Source organism: Mastomys coucha, unplaced genomic scaffold (genome assembly GCF_008632895.1).
Source record: "Mastomys coucha isolate ucsf_1 unplaced genomic scaffold, UCSF_Mcou_1 pScaffold22, whole genome shotgun sequence".
Lineage (NCBI taxonomy): Eukaryota > Metazoa > Chordata > Mammalia > Rodentia > Muridae > Mastomys > Mastomys coucha.
In genome coordinates, this window is record NW_022196905.1 from 28,227,984 (window position 1) to 28,242,192 (window position 14,209).

Below are 14,209 nucleotides of genomic sequence, written 5' to 3' on the forward strand. Positions count from 1 at the left end.
TTTTTTTGACTAACGGGCCTGGGCCTATCTTTGGCAGCAGCTTTTACAAAGTTCCACGAGGCCTGGAGGAGCAGGCAGACAAGTGGACTTCAGTTAGGGACACATGGAGCAGCAGAAGAGCAGACTGAACTTTTCAGGACTGCAGGCCCCAGGTAGGAAAATACAGCTTGAATGTGGAGTCTTTAGAGAAGCTTTGGAGAGACCGAATAGGAGTCGGCTGTGCTGCTGCTGTCCCTGTCCTGTTCCACTCGGGGCCCACCTGGGATTCGAGTTCCACTCACTTGCCGAAGGCTTCTAAGAATATCTCCTGTGATAGTCTCAGAACTCCAAGGCTGCCAGTGCATCTAAACAGGTGACCTATAGAATGAAAATGTTGACTTGGATCATCTGGGAGCCTAGTATAAGAAGTGTGCAAACCTTGGTAGATGAATTTTTTTTCCTCAGGACTCTACCTATGGAGTCCTATGTAGGCCCTTTTTCTGCCTGGGAGTACTATAACATAAAATACTACTAGTAGTCAGGAGCCCCTGGGTGAGGCTGTGTAGATTTACAGAAGGGGGCTCATGAAAGCTCAAGCAGAACAGGAAAAGAATAGCGTCAAATAACATTCAAGATAATTCTAGTCGGGCAGTGGTGGCGCATGCCTTTAGCCTCAGCACTTGAGAAGCAGAGGCAGGCGGATTTCTGAGTTCAAGGCCAGCCTGGTCTACAGAGTGAGTTCCAGGACAGCCAGGGCTAAACAGAGAAACTGTCTCGAAAAACCAACCAACCAAAAAAATTCTAATACGAGTTTTTTTGGAAAACAGATCTGGCATCAAGTAGGCTACATGGTATCTCACATATGCTGCAGGGATCTAAAAGGTGCTGGGGGAGGAATAAGGCACTGGGCCTAGTGAGACAGAGAGGAGTTTGTGTTATGTTACAGGAGCACATGGTAAGCACTGGCTAAGCATCTACCACACATCCTGCCTGACTCACCATAGTGTGTGGATGGAAAGTCTTCTGGAGCCAGTGTGCCTTTGGCTAGCCCGATAGTATCAAGCAGAGGAGTCTGTTTCAGCTCCTCTCTGCAATCCTGCCCCCAGGCCTTTCCTGGACTTAAGACTCTCAGGGTTTCAGGTCTTCATGGGCAATGCCTGGGCTTGAAGGTTTCTTTCTTTTTTTTTTTTTCTTTTTTCCCCCCTCACTCCTTTCGATCAAAGCACTAGTCTAGGAACATTCCTGAGGATTGAGGGGTGGGGGTCTGTAGGCTGTGAAAAGTAAGTATTCTTAGGAATACAGCAAAGGGATGGGGCTGAGTCCTAGGTCACAACCCACAGCAGCACCCAGAATCTGGACACCACTGAATCCGACAGGAAGCAGTGGCAGGCTGAGAGCCAACCGCGGGGTGCAGTGGGCAACAAGCCGCCAAGCGGTCCGAAAGGGAGCCTCCTGCCTCAGTCCCACGCTGATGTTTCTGGGAACTGTCCTCAGCGGGCCGAGAATATTCTGCGGCTGGCTTACTCTAGAAAACTCCAGGAGATAAGGCCCAGACTTCTGAACGCCCCTGAAAGGTTTGAGACTCAACTCGCCAAACAGCGAATCGGACCTCGCAGGACCACCGCCCTTCTCCCAGTCTCTCATCCCACTTCTTCGACCCTGCGCCACGCGCACGCGCTCCGCGTGGAGCAAGCCAGCCACCCCGACAAGCTGGGGCTGCGTTCCGATCCGCCGCGGCGACGAATCTCAGGAGGCGCCTCCGACGCCTTTCCCAGGACGTCAAGCGGTTTATCTTTTGACAAGTGATGCTCCCAGGTGGTTGACAGCCCGCCCGTCCCGGGCGTCTCAGAACCCGGAGCGCCCGGCGAACGCTCTCGGTGACGCGCGCCCCGCCCGCGGACGACTCCGCGCCGCCGTGTCCAGCTGTCCACGCAGGGAGGCGGGCGGGCTCCGGCGCGCCACGAGCTGCTCCCGCCAGCCGCTGGCGCTCGAGGCCCGGACGCTGGGCGGGGCCGCGGCCTCCCGCGCTCTTCGTCCGCCTGAGGCCGTGCGCCCGCGTCCGCGCCCACGCCGGGCGGCCGGGGCCGCGCGCGGCGATTGGGCGGTGGGCGTGACGTCACCGCGCCGTGGCTCGCCGCGGTTGCGGAGCTGGCCGCCGCCCGCGCGCCGCTGGAGGAGCGGGAGCGGGAGCGGGAGGCGAGCGGAGCGGGCGCGCGCCGGGGCTCCTCAACAACCGCGCTCGGGATCGCTGCTTACCCCGCGCGCCCCGTCGCCCGCCTCCTGCCGTTCTCCGCGCGCGGCCCCGGCGCGGATTTGAAAAGCCCGGTCCGCGGGCGACTCGAGGCGGCAGCCAATCAGCAAAGCGCACTTTTCCCGCGGCTTCTGGGGGCGGCGGCGGCCCCGGCGGCGGCGGCGGCGGGCGGGAGGCGCGGGGGCGGGGTCGGCGCCGCGCGCGGAGAGCCTCGGCCTGGCCGCGCTGCGCCCGCCGCTGCCGCCGCCGCCCCCTCCCGCCTCCCTGCCCTCCGCGGCCTCGCGCCCGCCGTCGCCGCCGCCGCTACCGCCGGACAGCCGCCGCCGGACAGCCGCTGCGGGACAGCAGCCGGAGGATGCGACGCAGCGTAGGTCACTGGGGCCGCCGGCCAACGGCCGCGGGAACTAACCGCTGGCCGGGGAAGGGAGGCCGGGCCGGGAGGCCGGGAGATCGAGGCCCGAGGGCCGAGGGGGCGGCCGTGAGGGGCTGAAGGCCGGCCGCCGTGGTCAGGCTGGAGAAGGACGCGCGGCCTGAGGCGAGGGTGGAGGATCGGGAGGCTGGGAAGACGCGGCCCGAAGCGCCGGTCGGACGCGCACGGCCAGCGACGGCTAACGGGGCGGCGGGCGCGCGGCCATGTTGGGCCCGCTGGCCGGGGCTGCACCTGTGCCCGGCCGGCGGGCTGCCGCCCGCCTTTGTTCCCGCGGCGCCCGGCGGGCCGAGCCAGCCTTTGTGCGGCGCGGGGCCCGGTGGCACGGTGGGAGGGGCGGCCGGGTGGACCGAGAGGCTCTTTTTGTGTGCGGAAGCGTCCGGCGTTGACACCCGGGACGGCGGCCGTTGGTCAGCGCGGCGCCGCGGTCGCCGGCCCTCGCCCGGCCTCGCAGGTGGAGACGAGGCACGCTAGACCCGCGGACCCGCCCGGGGCTGTGGCCGCGCCTCACAGGGCGCGCTCCCTCGCTCGGGATGCAGCTCTCAGCCTAGAAGGCGCAGGGCGCGGCGAGCTGGACCCTGGCGACCTAGCGGCTGGCTACTGCCGTGGTTTTAAATCTCGGCATTTAAAAGATGTTTGGTTTGAGTTTTTGGTGAGGGAAAAAAAAAAAAAGGACGAGGTTGTTGCCTAGGACCGGTCTCGCAACATTGAGCTTTTCTCCCTTCTCAGCTCAGGACGAGGTTTGACATTGACGACGAAACGGTATGAAATCGGATGTTCTGATGGGAATCATTTTCAGGTAGATAATTGAAGGGGTGTGTATTTTATAACGGACCCCGTAAAGAGACCAGCTCGAGTTCAGAATTAGGTTAGAGAAGTTCCTAAATACTGCCAGTTTAATCCCAGACTTTGAAGGCCTTGACTTTTAAAGGCATTCAATTCTGAGATCACGCGTGGATGTTAATTCTATTTTATGTATTTGAAATAAAATAGCACTATAGGAAGTAAGTTAGGAAACATCTCACTGAGACTTTTAACTGGCGTATTTTCCATGTTTTATGTTCTGGTTACGTACTTAAGTCGATGGTATACACACATACATACACACACACAAAACACACACATAAATACAGAAAGTAGCATGGAGAGAGCAAGTCCTGTAAACATAACTCTTTCTATGTGTTCTCCCAGTCCCCAGAGTTCAAACCGTAACTGCTGGCTAGAGATGAAGAGGGTTCACACCTTGTACATTCGCATACTTAGAGTCATTTCCTTTTCTTTCCTTCCATTTTCTTCTCTGCCCAGCAGCCTTCATTTTTGGTTTGATGGCTCGAAGTGTGTGGACTTAATATTTGCTTGTCAATTTGTGTAAGCTTTTGTGAATAACTCTTACATATTCAAAACAAAAATCCTCCCCTTTTGGCCTCTGATTCTAAGGGTCAACATATAGTGAATTTTAAAAAAAGTAATGGACTAATCTCATGTGTTCACAGATGTGATATATTCACGGTATATGTTATAAACTAGCATAATTTGAAGTTTGTGGGGACATAAAGAGAAAAACATACTACAAGTGAGATTACTAGGTTATATTTGTGCAGCCAAGCTATCCAGGGCTGTTAAGCCACTGCCTGCAGAAATGTGAGGAACCAAAAGAAGACTTAAGTCAGAACTACAGAATGAGTCAGGCTTAGAGACCCTGTGGGTTACTTAAGGGAGGAGTCTAGCTTTTCATCTATTCAGACATCCTTCCAAGAAGTACTCAGACTTTAAAAAGGTTTACTCACATGGCAGAATGTGAACTAATTAGTTACTTCCTTTTTTTTTTTTTTTTTACAGTTTTGACAATTCAATGTAAAACATGAATGTAGATGGAATTAGACTAAGAAGTGCTGGTGAGAAGATAGGAAACACTAGTTAAATGCGTCCTATATGAGCTGTAGGGATTGAATCTCCTTACTAAGTAATAGCACAAGTAAAAAAAAATTGTGCTAAAATGAGCTGATGAATATAATTTGAATTTATTATTCTTTCTATTCCATCAAATAACTTTTTTTGAGTGAGTCCTTTAATTAGTGATAACTAAAAACAGATTTATTTTATTTTATTTTATTTTTTTGGGAGACAGGGTCTTGGTAAGTCGCTGTGGCTGCCTAGAACTTACTGCATAGACTAGGATGGCCTTGAACTTTGAACAGTCCTCATAGTACTGAAATTAGAAGTGTGAAGGGCTATGCCCAGGTATTGTGTGTATCTGCTGAAGACTGAGCCCTTGAGCACTAGGCAAATTCTCAACTACTGAGCTACATCTTTAGTTTGACAAGTCTTTATGTTTACATATTCCAATATTGTGTTTTATTTTCGGGCAAATTGCTCAAGATTATAGAATACATACAACTTTATATAAGTATTGTAGTCTCTTGACTGCATTCTCTTTCTTTTAGGTCAGTACAATCAGAGTATCTCTCTCCCCAAATTTGTGGTGATCTGTGTTCATTCTAGGCTTTTATAAAGGTTGTTGTTGGGTATGGGCCACTGGTTGTTCTACATAGCACAGCGTACAGCTTTGTAATGACTTTTTCATCTTTTGGGTAAATTCTTGAAAGTGGTACTCTGTTTTGCGCACCCTGGTTTCTGCTTTTTACTTCTTCACATCAGAAGTTCAGTTAAATACTATTAAGTGGACATGATTTAGGATAAGCAACCCATTTACTCTTAGCATATGACCTGTTTGCCTCTCTTTAAGCCATGTTGGAAGAGAAAAGTTCCAGAAAGCTGAATATGAAAGAGAAAGAGTTGAGCTGAGGTCCTCCTTAAAGCACATCTCAGCTTGAGCTTTATCCTAGAAGCCGAGCCCTGTGGCTCCTGCCTGTTTTGGAAGGCCCTTGTAGGTATGATTTTACTTCTTGTTTGTGGCTTTCCTTTGTCTCATCTCTCCTAGCTCAGTGATAAACAAATGTATGTGGTAGCTGAGGAGTCAGTTGGCTAGTTTTTGTTCATGCTAAATGGAGATTAGCTTTTGAAACATTGTGCAAGCATGCAAGTGCAACAAATGAAGAGGAACAAGAGTCTCTGTTGTTTCTAGTTGATTTCTCTGTATCACTGGGCTAGGCAAAAAGAGTTTAAGGTATAAAAGCAAAAAGAATCACTTATGCACTAGATTACTCCCATGTTTACAAACTATCAGTATGGTTTGTTAGATTAAGAATGGTTATTTATACTGAACATTGTGGGAGAAAAAGAGATTTGATGTTAGTCCCTGGAGATCTAACACCTTCTTTTGGTTTCCTTTGGCACCAAACATGTATATGATCTCCCCCCACCATCACCACTCTCTCTCTCTCTCACACACACACACACACACACGTGTGCGTACAAAAGACTCCTCCATATAAAATAATGAATTAATCATAAACTTTTTAAATTAAGATTTATGTGAGTGTCTGCTGTGTGTGTGTGCGCTTGCACTCCAGTGCCCAGCGAGGCCAGAAGAGAGCATCTGACCCTCTGGAGCTGGAGTTAGAGGTGATTATGAACTTTTCAACATGGGTTTTGGGAATCAAACTCAGGTCTACTTGAAGAACAGCAGACCCTCTTAATCACTATGTAATTTCTTTGGTCCCCCATCTGTCTTTTATTTATTTGTCTGTCTGTGTACACAAGGTCAGTAAACAATTTTCAGGACTTATTTCATTGTGGGTTCTAGGGTTTGAACTCAGGGTACCAGGCTTGTACTTTTACTTGCTTAGGCATCTTGTCAGCCCCATCTTATTTCTTTTGGCCATGCTTCCCCTTGAGCCTTTGTGCATGGTTAATTTTTATTATTCCTTCCCACCTTATACATGTGCTGCCATGTGTGCATGGACTCACTTCAGTTATGTCTTAACTTGAGCCTTCTACAGGAAGCCCCTATTTTGGAAGCAAACTGTTTTGGAAGGCTCTTGTAGGTAAGATTTCAGTATTTGTGACTTCATCTTTTCCTAGTCTCTCTTATTATCTATTTTAGCGATACTTCTTGCTTTAAACCCTAGTCCCACTGTACTTTAGATAACTGGCATACTATTTGTTTTGTCTGTAGTATTCTCCAAGTGTCTGTGTGACTTGATTTGTATCCTCTTAGAGGTTTTTACTCATTTTACTAGTTTAAAATATTCCCTTGATCTTGTGTATGGTGGCTCATTCCTTTAATCTCAGTACTTGGGAGGCAAAGGTAGGAGGATCTCTGAGTTCAAAACCAGCCAGGCCTATTTAGTGAGTGCTAGATCAGCCAGGCCTATATAGTGAGACCCTGTCTCAAAACAAACAAACAAACACACTCAACTTGTCTGGCATTTTATTCAGTCTTAGCATTTTCTCCATAGCTCTATGTGTTTTGTTTGTCCTTCCTTTCTCCATTGATATCTGTGTAGGTGGAAATTTGGTCTTTTAGTTTTTATCCTCAGTAACTAAGATGGTATCTGAAGACTGGCAGTTACGCACTGGCGATTTGAATGAACCATCATTCAGTGCTTGTATGATGATGATGAAGTGATGTTGATAAAGGAGGTTGTGTGAACATACTTGAGAAAGAGGAGAGCCAAGGACTGGTGGGAGAGGTCAGTGAGGAGGCCTGCAGATCAGGACTAGAATAGAGTACTAGATATGGTAAGAGATGGGGGTAGGATAGGACAGATGCAAAAGTAGGAGCTGATGTGCATGTTTTTAAGTTACATTTACTTGTGTGTGTGCATGTATGTGTTCATGCCTAGACTCATGCCATAGTGTGCATGTGAATGTTAGAGGACAGTTAGCAGGAATTCTCAGGAGTTCTCTTTGTCTGCTATGTGGGCTGTAGGAATCAGACTCAGGTTGTTAGACTTGGTGGCAAGCATCATTACCTGCTGAGAGCCGTGCTGGACCCCTGATGTGTTTTTTAGAGGCTGGAAAGAGAAAGAGGAGAGGGGCACAGATTGTATGGTGATTACAGTATAAAAATTGGTTAATACTGGCCTCATTTTTACCTTGTTGTAAAGCAGTGAGAGGGAAGGAGGGCCTAGTTTCTGACCTACCTTTGTTCTTCTGAAAGGAGGCTTTGATGTAGTTGTTTTGCAAAGTACCCAAGATCTATCCTGGTGTTCCTTGTTACTCAGAAGACTCTCTAGGTCTAGAGGATTCCCTGTCTTCCTGTACTGTCTTCTAGTCAATCCTTTGTTGTCCCAAGATTATACTGTTATGCTGCCCATCTCACTTAAGATAATCCTGGCTTATTTCTGGAGCCTCAATGCTGTTTTTAAATTTTTTTTTCTTGTTGTTTGTTTGTTTTGTTAGATTTTATTTTATGTGTTTGGGTGTTTTGTCTGCATGCTTGTGCATGCATCATGTGTGTGCCTAGAGAGTACATTATGAGATCTCTGGGATGGAGTTACGCTGTGAGTCCCATGTTGGTACTTGAAACTGAACTTAGATCTCTGAAAGGCTCTTAACTGCTGAGCCGTCTCTTCAGTCCCCTGTGGTGGTTTTGATGGTTCAGCTCTTGTCCTTGGAAAGCTTGCTTTCACTGCTGTTGCATATATTTGGAACCAGGAGTACTTGTGCTAGATTTGTCATGGTGTTGTGTAGAGCCTCTAACACATTGCCCAGGTTTTCATATCACCCTCTTTAGTTTTTCAAAGACAGGATCCTGATTGGTACCTTGGTACTTTTAGTACCTGGATGTAGAAGGGACTCAGTTAACAAATGGAGTCAGGGGACTGGTGAGATGGCTCAGCGGGTAAGAGTACCAACTGCTCTTCAGAAGGTCATGAGTTCAAATCCCAGCAACCACATGGTGGCTCACAACCACCTATAATGAGTTCTGACGCTCTCTTCTGGTGCGTCTAAAGACAGCTACAATGTACTTACATATAATAAATAAATCTTTAAAAAAAAAAAACAAATGATATGCTCTATGCAGCTTAGAAAGTGTGTGTGTGTGTGTGTGTGACATGACTTTGTGGTTGGCATGTAGGGATAAATGTACAACTTTCAGGAGTCAGTCAGTTCTCCTACCATGTAGATCTTGGCCTCTCTACACAGTTTTTGAGTTGCAAATATTTCTTTGTTTTTCTTTTTTGTGTTTGAAACAGTTTCTCTGTGTAGTCCTGGCTGTCCTAGAGCATTGTCTGTAGGCCGGCTGACCTGGAACTCAGAGATCCACCTGTTCTGTCTCCCTGCTGTACTCCCACCTCCATGCTTTTTATTTTTTAATTTTTTTGAATTTACTTTAGTATTTTATGTCTGAGTGTATTGATTGCATGTATGTAGATATATCACGGGCGTGACTGGTGCCAAGGATGTCAGAACAGGACACTGGATAGATACCATGGGATGGAGTTTAACATAGGTGTGAGAGCTTATTTGGATTCTGGAATAGAATCCAGGTCCTTGGCAAGACCTCTTGACCACTGAGTCCCTCCCTCTCCAGCCCCTGTAAGTCTTCTTTATTTCATCTTAACAGAATATCATAGCAGGAAATTTCAAAGATATTAAGTAACTTGCCTGAAGTCACTATGCTTTAGGTGAAAATGATTGGGCTTTTGAAGGGCCTGGGAAATTACTGTTCTGCTGCTCAGGAAAAAATGTTAGCCTATCTGTAAGTGGGTAGAAGGGGCAAAGGCCATTACAGTTTTGTACTTAATGTCTCTCATTTCCTTTCCTATCTATTTATTTATTTATAGTTTTTGAGACAGTCTTGCTGTGTAACCCTGGGTGGTTTGGAACTTGGTATGTATAACAGGCTGAGTTTGAACTTGTGATTGGTTGATCTAGCTCAGGTTCCCAGGTGCTAGAATTGTAGGTGTATACCACCATAGCCAACTCTCTTGCCATTCGTTTCTTATTTATTTTGATTATGATTATGATTATTATGTGTGTGCATATGAGAGTAGGTATTCTTGTGCCACAGGGTACATATAGAAATGAATTCTCTCCTGTCTTGTTGAGGCAAGATCTCGTTTGCTGTTTTGGTTGCTCTGCATACATCAATCTAGCTGGCCCTGGAGCCTCCAGGTAGTTGTCCTGTCTCTGCTTTCTCTCATGCCTGTAAGAGTGCTAGGATTATAGACTTGAGCCGCTGTATCTAAGCTTTAAAAAACAAGACAGCATCTCACTGTATAACCCTTGCTGGTCTGGAACTCACTATGTAGACTAGCCTCAAAATCAAAGAGATTTGCCTATCTGGGATAGGCACCACCACATCTGCTCCCCTGTACACAGCTTTTTTTGCTTCCAAAGGTAGAACACAGGTTGTTAGGTTTGCTTGGTATATGCTTTTACTTACTGGACTACTTCCCTACCTACCTACCTGATTGATTGATTCCTTCTTTCCTCCCTCCCTCCCTTCCTTCCTTCCTTCCTTGATAGGGTCTCACGTAGTCAAGGCTGGCTTTGAACTAGCAGAGGATAACTTTGAGCTTTATAACCTTGGGTAGTGATTGGGTAAAAATACTTGCACAAGTATGATGACCTTAGTCAATCCTCTAATCTACAATGGAAAGAGTGAACTGACTCCAGAAAGTAATGCTGTGCCACTTTTTTGTTGTTTTGTTTTTCCAGACAAGGCTTTTGTATAGCCCTGGCCGTGCTTGCCTCTTTTTCTCTAGTTCTGGGATTAAAGGCAGCTGTGCCACTTATTAATGTTATGCCAGGAAGTGTTCGTGAACCACCAAGGAGCCATTTCTGATGCAATAGCATTAGGGTCTCTTTATTGTAAGCTTAGACTTGGGCTCTCCTCCAACCCAACCCTGACACAGAAGGAGGGGAAGGGAAGGCAGAGCAGCCTTGAACCCTCATCAGGACAAGGTTTTATAGGAAAATAAAAGCAAGGGAGGAGGTGTTCAGTCTGGCAAGCATCTAATAGAATGACTATAAGCCAACACATGAGTGCTCTAAAGCAAGACCGTATATAATCACAAATGGTCTGAAAGTACATCTGAAACAATCAGACTAACCTTTGATTAACTGTTGTTAGGAATGAAGTAGCGAGGCAGTAACTCTGGCCAAGGACAAGCTGTGGGGTACATGGTATATGGGTACATGGATGCAGTGGGTTCTGCTGCAGGTCAAGTTTTCAGGCTTTTTTTCCCTTTAAGATAGAAGTAGGTTTGACTTCTCATTAACATATATCTTACATAAAAAACAATAATATTAATATTTATTGTTATTATTAGAACTTCCAATCATCTTGAGTTCATTTCTCAAGTGCTAGGATTAGAGGCATATTTACCATCATACCCAGTTTATGTGGTCATAGGGATTGAGCCCCAGGCTTCCTGTGTAAACCTCTACTACCAATTGCACTATCTCCCCAGCATTCTGATATTTCTTCTTTTGTTTTATTTTGTTTATTTTGTTTTGTTTTGTTTTTTGAGACAGGGTTTCTCTGTGTAGCCCTGGCTGTCCTAGAACTCATTCTGTAGACCACGCTGGCCTCAAACTCAGAAATCCACCTGCCTCTGCCTTCCAAGTGCTGGGATTAAATGCGTGTGCTACTACTGCCAGGTCTCTGATATTTCTTTATTAAAGAAATAACTGAGATTAGTCCTGTGACAGTAACAAGCTGGAACCGTGTTCTTTATCCCATGGTGTTTAGTGACCTACCTGTGAGCAAGAGAAAAAAAGGACAAAAGATTTTGTTTTTGAAAACCTGTGGGATGATCTTGGAGGAAAAAAAATCAACCTCAAATTTGATGAAATATTCATGTTTAACACCTGATAAAACTACTGAGGAGAGAGGAATGTCTTAAACTATGACACAGGACTGCCAGTGGCAGAAGTAAGGACAGAAACCCCAAGACTAACAACCTGTTTTCTTCTATAGGGAAAGATATGAGAGGACTGTAGATGACAAGAGGTTGGAATTACACTAACAATGTGTAGGGTTTATTTGCATCTGTGTCTGGTTAACAAATGACATGACTAAATGCCATTTATCATATTTGAGGAAATTAGACATATAGAGTACTGAGTGTTAAGGATGTAGCTCAGTAATAGAGCTTTAAAGCCCCTAGGTTCAGATTCTAGCCTTATCATTCCAAATAAAAAGAATTTGAAACAATGTCTAGATTTGTTAGAAAAAAGTTAATAAAGTTGTTATAAGCAATACAAGAATTTTTATTTTTTTAAACATTTAAACATTTACTAACAATGATTTGCAGCTTGGGATTTATTTCACACTCTTGACAGTGAGAGAGGATGAGTGTGTGGTTAGATAAAAACTTGTTTAGTGGATGACAGTGTGAGTATGTGTTTCTGCCTGATCTATTTTACATGTTTTCAGAATTCCCAGAACAAAAAAAGTAACTCATGAAGGAAAGGTCTAGGTATATTACCAGGGATGGCATCAGGAAAAATCTCCTTATGGGTTGATATGGAGCAGAACTAGAAGGGGTTTGGAGTGTCAGCTCAATACAGTATAAGAATACATATTCAGGAGGTCACAACATAGGAGTGGAAAAAGCCTAGTATGACTAGAGTAGAAAATGAGGCTGGGCAGATGTATGGGATGTTGGAGGGGATTTTCATCCTGAGGCAATGAAAGGTTAAGTTCTAGAAATGTTTTAAGGGAGCTAGGTAATGGGGTGCATCATAAATGTATATACTTTGGAAAGCCTATTCTTTAGAGGGTACTGGATGGAGGTGATGAGATGAATGTTTTGTTTTGTTTTTTTTTTCTTGGTTGTTTGAGACAGAGTCTTGGTATGTAACCCTGGCTATTCTGGAACTCACTATCTAGGCCAGGCTGGCCTTGAACTCAAATAGATGTCTTCCTGTTTCTGTCTCCTTAGTGCTGGGATACAGTGCTTAGTGTCACCCTGCTGGGTGGGAAGAGTATGATAATAGCCCGTAGTTACTGTGTTTGGTTAGGTTAGACACTTTCTATTTTTTTTCTGCTTTATGTGTCTAATATGTTTGAACATCTCATCCTTTTGAAATTTGATGTGGCTGTATGATTTGCTTTGGTTATTGAAAAGTGGCACATTGGGGGCTGGAGAGATAGTTTAGCTGTTAAGAATACTGGCTGCTCTTCCAGAGGACCTAAGTTCAATTCCTAGCATCCACAAATTCACAAATATCTGTTAACTCCAGTCTCAGAGGATCTGATGTCCTCTGCTGGCCTCCGTGCACATTGCATGGGTGTGGTACACAAACATGCAGGCAAAATACCCACACACATAAAAATAAATAATAAAAAAATGGAAAGTAGTATATCCTTTATATGTGTGTATGTGTATATTTATGTTTCTTTGAGTGAATGTGGTTGCCTGTGTGGAATCTAGAGAGTAATTAATTGTAGGAGTGAGTTCTCATCCTTTGACCATGTGGGGTCTGGGAATTGAACTCAATTAATCAGACTTGGTTTGAACATCTCTGCCTTGCCAGCCCAGCATATCACTTCTAAATGAAAGTTTTTTGTTTTTGTTTTTGTTTTTAATATTTGGTCAGATCAGGCAAATCGCAGTCTCCTCTGTGTGTATGTTTTGTATATATTTGTGTGAGTGTACGTGAATGAATAACAGGTTAACATCAGCTGTCTTTCTTGATTTCTTATTACATTAATTGAAAACATTTTTATTATTCATTTATTCTCTGTGGGTGCTTGTATACATGTTCACCTGTGTACCACACCCTTGCAGTACTCATAGAGTCTAGAAGAGGGCATTATATCCCTTGGAATTGGAGTTAACAGGTAGTTATGAGCCACCATGTGGGTGCTGGGAAACCAGTCCTGGCTTCTCTGTGGGAACAAAGTGTTCTTAACTACTGCAGCATCTCTCAGCCCCTCTGCCTCTTTTTTGAGACAGGGTGTCTGTACGCTGGTTGTCCTAGAACTCTGTGAAGACTTCCAACTCTGCTTCCCAAGGTCTTTACCACTTACACCTGCCTGTACTTTATTTTTTGAGAATTTCTTACTGTTTTGGCTAGACTGGCTGGCCATTGAGCCCCAAGGGTTCTCCTTCCCCTCACCAGTATTGGGATTACTCATATACATTCATCACACCTATCTTTTTAAGAGATTTTGGGCATCTGATCTCTGGTGATCATGCTTGCAAAGCAAGCACTTAACCAGCTGAACTATTTTACCCGCCTATTTGAGTGAAAGCTTAAAAAATGATGTTTGTTTTATCATTTTCTTATTTCTCATTTTCTTCTCTTTCTTTCTTCTTTCTTTTTTTAAGACAGGGCTTTTCTGTGTAGCTCTGGCTGCCTTGAAAATCTCTGCAGACTTGGTCTTGAACTCACAGAGATCTGACTCCTAAGTGCTGATGCTGGGAGTAAAGGCATGCACTATCACTGCCTGACTAAAATCTCTTTTTAACATTTCATTCAATTCATTCATTCATTCACTCATTATTTTTATATGTATCTTTTTATGTGCACCACGTGTATGTAATGAATAACGGAGCCCAGAAGTGGGCATTGGATTCCCCCTTGGGACTAGAGATACAAATAATTGTGAGCTGCTTTGTGGGTGCTGTGAATGGAACCCCAGTTCTCTGGAAGAGCAGCCAGGTGTTCTTAACTGCTGAGGCTTT

The 14,209-nt window shown here is 45.3% G+C and overlaps 1 protein-coding gene and 1 long non-coding RNA gene across 9 annotated transcripts in view; one reads left to right on the top strand and one right to left on the bottom strand.

The window, feature by feature from the left end:
• Positions 1-8: 8 nt before the first annotated feature.
• Positions 9-2,024, bottom strand: LOC116070502. Its single transcript, XR_004110430.1, has 2 exons — positions 979-2,024; positions 9-357 (listed from the first exon to the last, which is right to left on the bottom strand). It is a non-coding gene; the product is annotated as an uncharacterized LOC116070502 (long non-coding RNA).
• A 428-nt stretch (positions 2,025-2,452) lies between these two features.
• The window catches only part of Nsd2 (nuclear receptor binding SET domain protein 2), a 78,305-nt gene continuing 66,548 nt past the window's right edge, over positions 2,453-14,209 (top strand). For 2 of the 8 annotated variants that reach the window (XM_031341014.1, XM_031341015.1), the window contains exons 1-3: positions 2,500-2,597; positions 3,387-3,456; positions 5,404-5,548. The gene's annotated coding sequence lies outside the window, so the exon portion shown is untranslated. Of the gene's footprint in view, positions 2,598-3,386; positions 3,457-5,403; positions 5,549-14,209 lie in introns of those variants that run through there. The other 6 variants (XM_031341021.1, XM_031341016.1, XM_031341018.1 and 3 more) reach the window with 6 other exon arrangements.